Source organism: Palaemon carinicauda, chromosome 15, assembly GCF_036898095.1.
Source record: "Palaemon carinicauda isolate YSFRI2023 chromosome 15, ASM3689809v2, whole genome shotgun sequence".
Taxonomy (NCBI): Eukaryota; Metazoa; Arthropoda; class Malacostraca; order Decapoda; family Palaemonidae; genus Palaemon; species Palaemon carinicauda.
In genome coordinates this window covers 17,925,802-17,937,956 of record NC_090739.1, presented here as the reverse complement: position 1 = coordinate 17,937,956, position 12,155 = coordinate 17,925,802, and the positions used below count along the sequence as shown (strand labels likewise).

At 38.3% G+C, this 12,155-nt stretch overlaps 1 protein-coding gene across 4 annotated transcripts in view; it reads right to left on the bottom strand.

Moving 5' to 3' along the window:
- Positions 1-12,155, bottom strand: part of LOC137654497 (mediator of DNA damage checkpoint protein 1-like) — a 179,474-nt gene that overhangs the window by 50,168 nt on the left and 117,151 nt on the right. The window contains exon 13 of one of the 4 annotated variants that reach the window (XM_068388168.1): positions 11,893-12,155. This exon is cut by the window's right edge and continues 524 nt beyond it. The exons of the other annotated variants lie outside the window; for them this stretch is intronic. The gene's annotated coding sequence lies outside the window, so the exon portion shown is untranslated. Of the gene's footprint in view, positions 1-11,892 lie in introns of those variants that run through there. 4 annotated transcript variants of the gene reach the window in all.

The window sequence follows — 12,155 nt, the reverse complement described above, 5'->3', positions numbered from 1 at the left end:
CTAGCCACACCTGGCCACACCTGTCACTGAGTCTGGGGTCCGATAGTAGCTGACCCGGCAGATAACATCTTATAGTGATAGCAGGAAGTTCAAGAATGTGTACAGGGAATTGGCGATGCCAAATACGTGTTCTATATATGGCTGCTCAAGTAATAAGAGGAAAACAAAAGACAATGGTATTAGATTTTTTCATTTTCCAAGAGACTAATTCTACTGTGATAAGTGGATAAAAGTGTGTTGCCAAGCTGACCCAATTAATACTAAATATGCAGTTGTGTTCACAAGAAAAAAGTTAAGCTAAATATATAGAAAACATGTTTTTTTTCCTAGGTTAAGTCTCTCCTCTGTAAATGTGAAAATAAATTTTCAATAATAAAAATTACATTAATATCTGTATTTTCTTTAATCCTTGTATTTTGATGCATGCCTTAGAGAAATTATATGGCTATATTATATTGTATTTTATAATTATTATATCAATAAATTTAATTACTCAAAAAAAATGCAGTCATTGCAAGACTGAAAAATTAATTATTTAATACCATAATAAGGCAAAGATATAAGGTGAAATAATTATTATCACAGCTGTCTTAAAAGGAAAAAAAAAAACTTCCCTCTGAGAATCCTTAAGAAATAAACAAACTCATTCCAAGACTACCACAACATGCACTGCAGGGGGCCACACCCATGCCTTATCTTGGGCAGTTGTTTGGGCAGATGAGGCCCGCTAATTTGCCTCGGGCATTTCTCTCCGCCCGACCTCTCTATATTGGCCTTGGCTTTATCTTAAAAAAACCAACGTTTTAGCTAAAAGCATGAATCCCACTGACTCTTTGAGCTGTCGCCAGACTGACCAAAAATAGAGTCTTCATCGTGAGGTCCTTAAATGAAGCTGAATGCAAGGACTCGAACCTGTCACTCATAAAGCTGTTGCTTTGATGTTTGAAACGATCTGAGAAGTTTCTGTAGGTCTTTAACATTAGAAAAGTCCAAGTTTTTGGGCCATGAATATGGTTGCTAACATACTCTTGTATCCTTTGATGGTAGAGGATGACAAAATTGCGTTTCCTTCTAAGATATAACAGGAAGTCAGTAATCTGAGTTATAGAAGTACTGGACGAGGAAAGAGAGTTGACTCTGCACCACTCTCTAAAAACCTCGTACTTGGATTGGTAAACCTTGATGGTAGAAGTCCTACTTGCTCTTGCAAAAGCTCTAGCTGCTTCCTACGAAAAAACCTCTAGTTCTTGTGAGTTTTACGATAATCTGAAGACAGTTAGAGGAAGAGCTTGGAGATTTTGAAGGTACCTTTCCAAATGGGGTTGTCTGAGTAGATCTACTCTTAATGAAAGACTTCTTGGAGTGTCTACCATCCATTCCAGTACCTCTGTGAACCACTCTCTGAGGGCCAAAAGAGGGCCACTAGAGTCAATCCGTCCTTTCGTGGGACACAAACTTTTGCATCACTTAGTAATGAATTTGAACGGTGGAAATGCGTACATGCCCATCTCACGAGCTGTTTGATGCTAGACATAGCGTTCTGCTTGATGCTTGACGTCGCGTCCCATTAGATGCTCGACGTCACGTCTTGCTGGACGCTCAATGTCACGTCCTGCAGGACGCTCGAAGCCACGTTAGCTGGACGCTCGTCGTCACGTTCCGCTGGACGCTCAACGTCACGTTAGGTGGACGTTCGACGTCACGTTAGGTGGACGTTCGATGTCACATTAGATGGACGTTCGACGTCACGTCTGTCTGCTTGACTCCTTGGGTTAAAGTGGCTAAAACACGACATTCAACGGGGAGTTGTAAAGACGTTCGTCATCAAGAACCTCTCGACTAGTAGCCTTACGACGCTTGGCGTCACCTGATGCTCAGGGTCCAAGCCTGCTACTCTCTTGTTGTTCGCCGGTTGATAAACTTGCATGAGTGAAGAGAGTTTCTGTTGCATATCTTGCAACATATTAAAATAAGGGTCAACCTGTTGTGGTACAGGAGATGTCACGTCTACCACAAGCTCTCTTTCTACACCGTTTAAAGAACACGCAGAGCGTCCAGAGGACGATAACCAGTCTGACAGTGAAGGAGGAGCCTGAACCGAGGTCATGTCAGGCTCAGACAGCTGTCCTGCAACTGGGTGAGTTGGACGTTTCTTGACAGTTGCAGACATCCTTAACGGACGTTTGGTAGGAGAGCTTTCTTCGGTAGAATGAAAAAACACTCAGGACTGCTCCCAAGACTACAACCAGAAGCTTGCGGAGTCATGATTGGAAGCTGATTGACTGTGTCCACCTTCCTCTTCAGAGGTCTGGAAGCTTGACGCCAGCCTTGTCTTGGCGCTGCATCATCCAAAGATGACGAAAAAACTTTTACCTCACCTTTCCTATGATGAAGGTGAGCGTCCTGGGAAGCATCAAAATGAATGCTCGAGGAGGCGTCTGCTCAGGAGCTAAAGCCTCTCGTTTCCTTTTGTCGTTCGACATTCCTTCTCCCCGGGGTTGGGGAGCTTGGAAGAGGTCTCAGGTCGACATTCCTTGGAAGAGGTCTATGGTTAGAACGTTCGTGGTTAGAAGAATGACAGGTCCTAGCAGACGCACCACCTATTACAGGGGTGGTGCTTAGGCCGAAACAAGGAGCCCAAAACTGGACAACTTCCTCCTATACATGAAACTTCAGGAATTGCTTGAAGTTCGGATGGATCAGGATGTGGGAGTAAGCATCCTGGTGGTCTAAAGAGACCATCCAGAGGACCTTTCCTACTGCTGTAAGGACTGATTCCGATGTCTCCATGGAGAACTATGACTTCTGAACGAAGGCGTTGAGAGCAGTTACATCCAGGAACGGATGTTGCATAGTCTGTCTCTTTGGTTCCTCTCTGTATATGGCAGAGAGGTCTATCGGAGTAACCAATAAAGGAGGTTTCACTAGGAAAAAGTTTTCGCATCCATCCTTAGTAATAGCACGGACCAAAGGTCTGCTCCTCTCCTCTCCCAGGCTCGCCAGAAGTAGTTAAGTCTGGCTCCTACTGTTGCCTGTGCGGTTTAGAGAAAAAGTATGCAGAAACTTTCTTGCTGATTTAGACACCAAAAACTGTCTTTGACCAACTCTTGAGAGAGAAGAGAGGAAGAAAAAAGGAGTGGTTCGTACCTCAATTCTGACTTCTGATTCAAAGTTATCCTACCTCATTGCCTGTATTCCTTAAGAGACTCGGTGATCCGACCAGAGGGCTGTAAAAGTCTCTGTGGGGCTGCCACAAGGTCCTCGACCTTAAATGTTTCTAGACCTCCACCCTTGCTATCCTGGCATACCTGACAAGAAAGCTGGCTTCATAGGTTTCTATGCCTCATTTACCTGCATTCCTTGAGAGACTCAGCAATCCACCCAGGGGGCTGTAAAAGTCTCTGTGGGGCTGCCACAAGGTCCTCGACCTTAATGTTTCTAGACCTCCACCCTTGCTATCCTGGCATACCTGACAAGAAAGCTGGCTTCATAGGTTTCTATGCCTCATTTACCTGCATTCCTTGAGAGACTCAGCGATCCACCCAGGGGGCTGTAAAAGTCTCTGTGGGGCTGCCACAAGGTCCTCGACCTTAACGTGGCTAGACCTCCACCCTTGCTATCCTGGCATACCTGATAAGGAAGCTGGCTTCATAGGTTTCTATGCCTCATTTACCTGCATTCCTTGAGAGACTCAGCGATCCACCCAGGGGGCTGTAAAAGTCTCTGTGGGGATGCCACAAGGTCCTCGATCTTAACGTGGCTAGACCTTCCTGGAATACTTGGATTGCATCCAGTCTCCTATCATCCTCAAAGCTCTATTAGATGATCGAGACAGCACCATCTTAGTAAACAGAAACTCCTTCGACGCCTTCCTTAGCAAAAACTCTGAAGGCGGGACGAGGAGCAGCAGACACAAAATAAATCGGAAACTCTTCAGAAAAAACTCTCATGAGTTTCTTAAAGTCAACTGAAGGAAGAAGGATCTTAGGAACCTCTCCTAAGAGAATTCCTCTAAAAGATAAATAAGGGAAAAGAGATCGTCAATCCCTTCCTCCTACAAGTCTCTAACCGAGGTAGAGATGTCTTGTTTCCTAGGAGTTAATTCCTTAAGAACCTCAATTCTGGCCTTAATGTTTTTAGGGGTTTAATTCTCACCCTCCAACAGGCACCAAGAGTTAGTCCAAGTGGGTCTTGGTCTGAGAAAATAGTATCTTTCCAGTAAATATTTATTACTGTATCTTTTAATATAGCACCTGCCGAAACAATGTTCCAACGCTAGACGCTCACGGTCATTACGATCGGAACTAAGACGTTCGCGATCTTGACGTTTGGCCCAACTGGTGTAACCACTGATGCTCGATGTCACGTCTAACAGCTTGATGCTCGGCGACATGCTTGACACTCGACGTGAAGTCCAACTGCTGGACTCTAGACGCCATGCAACTGCTTGATGTTCGGCGTCACGTGACTCTCAGAACAATTCCGTTCACGATTAAAACGCTCGCGATCTAGGCGCTCGACGTCACGTAACTGCTTGACGCTCGGCGACATGTCTAACTGCTTGACACTCGACGTCAAATCCAACTGCTGGAAGCTCGACGTCATGCAACTACTTGACACTCGACGTCAAATCCAACTGTTGGAAGCTTGACGTCATGCAACTGCTTGACGCTCGGCGCCACGTGACTTTCGGAACAATGACGCTCGGGGCCACGTGACTTTCGGAACAATGACGCTCGGCGCCACGTGACTTTCGGAACAATGACGCTCGGCGCCACGTGACTTTCGGAACAATGACGCTCGGCGCCACGTGACTTTCGGAACAATGACGCTCGGCGCCACGTGACTTTCGGAACAATGACGCTCGGCGCCACGTGACTTTCGGAACAATGACGCTCGGCGCCACGTGACTTTCGGAACAATGACGCTCGCGATTAAAAATGCTCGGAACTATGCCGTTCGCTCATTGAACAAAAGAGACAAAGAAGTTGCACTCAGTAACAAACATGGTGTCAAACTCTTACAGCAGCGTTAGTAGCTTGCTGTCCAAAGCTCTGACGCTCGGCGTTAGATAACACTTTTACCTCACCTTACACACAGCGAGGGGCGAGCGTTCTGGGAAGCGTCAACAGGAACGCTCGAGGGGACGTCTGCTCGAGCGCTAACGCCTCTCGTTTCCTTTCGCTGATCGACATTCCTTCTCCCAAGGGTTGGGGAGCTTGAAAGAGGTCTAAGGCTAGGATAACGACAGGTTCGAGCAAACGCACCCTCCACTGACTGATTAAATTCACTGCACTAATTTAGCACTGAAAATTGCACTTTTAATACTCTTTCACATAAGACCAAAGGAAAGACATGTAAGCCTTTTACCTTGTAAAAAGAAAGTACATAAAATGTAATATATTAATTAGACCTGCCCGCTGCGAGAGATATAATCTTACGCCAAGGGCTTGAATGAGAATTCAATAGGTAAATTGATTAATATTAGAAATCCCATATCAAAAACAAAAATAAATAACGATGCAAAATAATTTGTGATACTGCATCGATTGTGTGAGAACAACGTAGTGTAACTTTAACTGTACGCTAGTTTACTTGAACTCTGAAAATAGATCGATGATTTTCTAAACAAAGAATACTAAAAGGACAAATAAATTCTTAAAAATAATATATTCCTTTATATTATAACTTAAATATTTTGGTTTATGAGAAGAATTTACTTTTCATAAATAATGATACAAAGAAATTTGTAATACTGTATCGACTGACTGAGAACTGCGTAGCGTAAATTTTCTTAAAATAACATAATCCTTTTATCTTATAAAACCTAAATACTTTGTAAGATAGTATTCACTTATCATTCTTTGTAGAAAAAGAAAGAAATTGCAAGTCATACTACGTAGTCTACGTAGCTTATGTCATATGACTGTGACGTCATAGAGTAGGTGGAGTGTTTACCTACCACCATCATGTTTTTCATTAGTTTACAGTAGGTTGAAAAAACTTCTAATCCTACCTTTTAAGCTATAAATATAGCGATAAAATACCAAACAAAACCAAAATAAGCGAAGGCCAATAACCAATTTAGTAGTATATCACCAAGATAACTGCCAAAATTCATGTTAATAACGAGTAAATACAGTATCCGACAATGTTGCCCGCGTGAGCGGCAGAGAAAATCTGAGGAATATTGGGATGGTTCTAATACCTTTGCCAGAGGGCTCACAGGTGTTACACCTGGCTACTCAATCTGCAATTCCCGTGAGTTTTGAATTTCTACCAGGACGTCAGAGACTAAAGCTATATTTATATAACCAGCGGGTAAGTCATGTGTTTAAAATAAACATTTTACACACTAATGACTTTTACTATGATTCTTTGACATTTGTTTTTATGTCTTATCAAGATTTTTGTATCATGTTAATTTCACTTGTGTATACAGTAAAACCTTATCCCCCAATACGACTACCCACTGTTGATCAATTAATATTATAATAAAAAGACCACACAGCACTTTAACCCTACAAAAAGTGTTTTTTTTTCATAAACAAAATTTTTTCAAATTTTCAGAAATGTAACTTGTAACTTAATTATTTTCAAGCTTGAAATAACTAATTTTATCTGAATGAAAATCAGTTAGGCTTATGAAAAAATAACTATTAGGCTCCTAAACTTTTTACTTTTATTTCAAAGAGAGGGAATATTAGAAAACAGTAATTCCTTGCCATCTCGCACCTTCAGTGCATCGTGGATTTATAAATGTGTAAATCTCTATTGTAGACTGCTGTATAGCGAGCGTGGCTTTCTGCGAGCAGGTAAGTTTTATATATTTTAGAATTTTCATAATTTTTTTAAAGCCATTTTTGGGCCTAAAAAATAAATACCGGTAAGTAAATTACAGTAATGAACAAAAATATAGAAAATTGAGTTGCTAGTGAGAAAGCAACATATAGTTTGTTTAGTTTTCCAGGCAGAAGAAAATGCAGTGTGTTGTAGGTGACGCAAAGAATCGAGTATCTGTATAGTAAACAAAATTTGGGAGGCATGAGGAGAAAAGCCTAATTTGCCCAGATTTTGTACATGGCACACAATTGGCCGGTAGAGCAGACGTGACCAATCAGACCATGCATATCTGTATCCTGGCTGCTGACAGGGTTTTGCACCACAGGATATCACTCAAGCAAAATGCAGCATTAAGTGTTTCGCTCACCAATTTGCTATTACACACATATAGCAACATTGCTTTTTTGGGGAGGGCTAAATTGCAAACTGCCCAAACCATATGATGCCAACTAAACACTCTCTACCTCCTAAGTTCTGGCAGTGAACACAAGCATCAGAGAAAGATGCCTACTATAGTGGAGATGAAAATCCTTGACATGCTTATGGAAGGAAGAAGCTATGTGGACATAAGCCACCATTACAGGATCAACAAATCAAGTTGGCTTCATCAAGAAGGATGAAAAGAATATAAGGAGACTACAGCAAATGTGACTTTTAACAAGACAGCGAAAGGTGGTAACTTCCCGCCATAAGTCCATTGAAAGGATGGAATAAGAATTAGCCCTTTAGATAAGTGACTACAGGAAGAAGAACATAGCATTGTATACCAACACCACAGGCAAAAAGGCATGGAAACTGTACAGGAAAATTACAGATGGTGGTGATGACAGCCCAGAAACTAAGACCATCAATAGCATCTTCAATCAAACCAAACTAATATAATGCCACCAAGGGCTGGTTTGATAAATGTTCTAGGAGAAAAACAACTGGTGATGAGTATGCGAAGGCAACGTTCCATACCATCATCGAGGAAGGGGGTTATTCGCGTTAGGAAATTGTCAATATTATACTCGTATTTTCTTGATGATCTCCATGATTCTAATTACAAGTAATAAAACCAGAACACAATACTTACTGAAAAATATGAAAACTTTTGTAGGTTTTCTTACATTACCAAAGGCTACAGAAGTACAGTAGGGTCCCGAATTATGCGAGAATTTGGTCGATCAATGACCTCGTATAAATGGAAAATCGCATATTTCGAAACACACAACTAACAGAAATAATTCCATTGGGGCCATGGCAACCAGCAACTTGCCTATTCAAACGTGTTTACTACCCATTTTCAATACTTTCTATGTACTATACTGCATTTTTTTTATAATATCAAATTGTTCTTGTAAATAAATCAAACATTTATTTTGCTTTAAAGTTCTAATAACTTGAAAAAAAAGGTTAAAATAAAAACCAGGATGGGTGTAAACACATATATTTCCCATTATAACACGACCCAAAATAGACAAATTTTAATGTTTGTCATATCTATTGTATAAGACAACTGGTGAATAGCAAAACCATCACTCTATAGTCTATAGACTAGCTTTTGTTGTATGATTGAAAATCCAAAATTATCAAAATAAAGGCGATTTTATATCATGCGTTTCCTAAACACGCCAAAAAGCACAATAAAAAAGACAACCAATGTTTTGTTTACGTTTATCTCTGATCATAACGAAGAAACAGACTCATTTACACATCTGTGTATGGGTTTCTTTTTGCATCGACAGCAATCTTACCAAGTATTGATTATATGTTGATTTTGTTATTACCAATATTCTACTTAATTTTTCTTAGAACTTCCAATTAAATGAAATGAATGCCATTTATATAATGTTTTTCTTTATGACGCCGCCTGAAACGGAAACCTTCCATTCGTTTACTGTACGCTCCATCTTCGATCATAATAAACAAACGAACTAACGAAGGCATTAAACACGCATGATAAAAGTGATAAAAAATTATAATAAAAGCTTTTAGTAAATATGTTCTTAAAAATATTATTTACCATATCTATATAAATTCCTACATACGTAGCAAAGCAGGAAAACTTTTTATTTTCTTTTTGCGTTTAATCAACAATAACAAAATGCCGCTAATGACAGAATGATAATTTACGATAACTCTAAACTGTTACTAAAGATGATTGTCCATTCCATATCCAAAATACTTTTCCTAACTTTAGTTATAAGTCAACTTGTACCCACTTCAATTATGAAATCATCTATAAAAAAAGTAAGAGAAGAAGCAAGTACTAGGACAATTTTTAAAGTTATCGAACAATTAAGTTGCCGCTATAACGTTCGATGTGACAGAGATGGTGCGAGAGTGGAGAAAGTAAGGAAAATTGAATCATGATTGATTTTCAATATAACTGAAACTTTGTGAAACAACAAAGATTTCGAGAGAGAGAGAGAGAGAGAGAGAGAGAGAGAGAGAGAGAGAGAGAGAGAGAGAGAGAGAGTGTTTTAAATGTACTAAACAAAAAAATATAATAGGTTATAACACATTGGTGCTTATGTAATATCAACTGTATAGATGTTTGAATAAGTTAAGAAATGGTATAAACAATACTTTGTTACTGTATTTGTATGCGCCTATTCTTGAGACCGGCAGCTAGACGTCAGCTGATCTGATCACAGCCAAAAGTAAAAAAAAAAAGAAGTCAACAATACTCAATTTTTAAAACACACCCAAAATTTAAAAACAAAAGTAGACGCTTTCTTAATGTGCAATTAACTATTTAAACAGTAGCAATTTTCTAGAATAAAATGATGTTTCCCAAAAAATAGTGGTTTGCTGATGAAATCGGATGCCGTATTTTAAGCTACGACTGAAATGGACGTATACACTGTATAATTTTTTCGTTTTGTATTTGATTGACACTTTAAAAGAACTGATTTTGGTTTCTTCATCTAATTGTAAGTATTGTATAACACGAGAGAGAGAGAGAGGTTGGTTTCTTCATCTAATTGTAAGTATTGTATAACACGAGAGAGAGAGAGAGAGAGAGAGAGAGAGAGAGAGAGAGAGAGAGAGAGAGAGAGAGAGAGAGAGAGAGAGAGAGAGTGAATCAGCTGTTGTAATCGAATGCCGTGTTTTTATTTCGTGAGGAATTGATCGCCAGAACTAACAATAGTCATATCAATTTCATTCTTAAACTCAGGTTGCCATACGTGAACTAAGGTTTTATTTCTTACAGAGAGAGAGAGAGAGAGAGAGATTTTTATAATTATACCGTGTACTCTACAAAACTAATCTTTGCAAATCAAATGTATACTGTTTAAAATATGACAAAATATTACCGACTCGTTACCAAAGTTTAGGGTATTCACTGCCGATAAACGAACCCAGTCTACTCGTGAAAACCTTGAACGCCCAAAGGGAAAAATAAAGCTTTTATATATACTGTACTAAAGAAAAATAATGCTTTAATATACCATCATTAACACTACCATTAAAATTATCGAAAGGTTGGAGAAAGATAAAGATTGCTGAGAACATAACCACAATTTTGTTTACATTTTGTCAGCTGCACTCGCACAGTTAACAGTTGATTTCATTGTTGATGAGGAATTTTATCCTTAAATAGGCTTTTTATTATGAAATTATGTTAATAAGATGTAATGTTAATATTGTTTTGTAACATTTATTATAAATCACCGTATTTAGGGCTACCAATAGACTTAAAAAGACAATATATTTGATACGTTTCGTAGTCCTTGACTAGCAGACTTTGAACAGCTTCGCAGATACAGAAAATTTATTTTTTGAAAAATAGCGATCGCATAAAAGGGGAATTGTATAATTCGAACACATATAATTCGGGACCCTACTGTATATAGCTGCAGACTTGACTTTATTGCACCAGGTACAGAATTGTATAGATACAAGATTAATCTTTCTATGAAACTTTTTCAAATTTTTAACCCTCACTTTCTCATAAAAAGATAAAATGATTCACATGGTAAACTGAAATTGATGAATCTGTATTTAGTGCTGCTCTTTTAATTACCCAGTCTTGAAGCTAAAACACAGACTGTCACCTCAATGCAATAAAAAAGATCAAAACAAAAAGTTTTTTGTATGGCTATTATTTTCATTCAATGTTTAATGTTACACTTGACTTTATCGCAAAGTTCAATTAGTGCAAGTCAAATGTCTTAGCTTTATTAGGATTGGCACAAAACTTCCATTTTATTATAGTTACTCTTGCGTTAGAGTACAGTAGTTTGAAAAGACCAGAAAGCTAAACTATTTTATAGCACTCGCCCCCGAGGTATAAAATAAAAAACGGAATAATGTTTAAGAAGATAAAGTGTCGAGTGAAAAAAGTCCAAAATAAGACAACAACATAGCTGGTGCTGAAGGGATACACCAAAGAACCTGAATGGATTCATTTGACTGAGGAAGTAAAAGCTGGAACAGGAAGAAACTTAAGTCAGGCAGTTACGTACAAGGAGAATAAAGTAAGATGATGAAAACAAACTGACAAGACTATTAAAATCATGATAACAACCTAAGAATTCCAATATGGAAAAATTCAATGAATATCCTCACTGACCAGTTCTGAACATAAGTCTTACATCACCATCAAATGCCTGGTAAAAAATTGTGACATACATAACAAAATTGATGTTATGTATAAACAAAAAGTATGCTAACACTATTTGCTATTGTAGAGGTTAAAAGAATGCAAGTGCAAGCACTCTACAAATACATTGAAATACCTAGAGTAAAACCAAAAATCTACGGCCAAGTGTTGTAGTCTTTCATACACAAATACCCATGAACAGTAATAAACTTTTAAAACAATAATTTGTACTGTAAAACCATTTTATAAAATAATTTGGCATGTTGCTTCAGCCACAGATTATGAACCATGCTTGCCAACTTAAACATTAACTAAATCTCAGATGCAAAGAAGTGCAATTATCAGCACTTAAGATGAAAACAAAGGATGAAAGAGCAACTAAAGCGGTTTTCCCAGCACATTATAAAATTTCTTACTCCAAATTCAAGAGCCAAAGTATTTTAGGTCAATAAAAAGTCTTTATCAGGAATGGTTCACGAAACAGTATAAACTTTTTACTAATTTTCAATTTGGTCATTCAAATTCTACTGGTTAAATTAGGGATTTTTAACAAATTATCTTCAAATTAGGAGTCTTTAACAATTAACCTGTATCTTGTAAATATCTTACAATTCTTAGAAAACACTGTTACAATAATACACTCAGCAGAAAACAAAAGTTGAAAAGTTAATTTCAACTTTAATTGTATGTATTCTTGACATGTGCATTAATGGATTAAGTT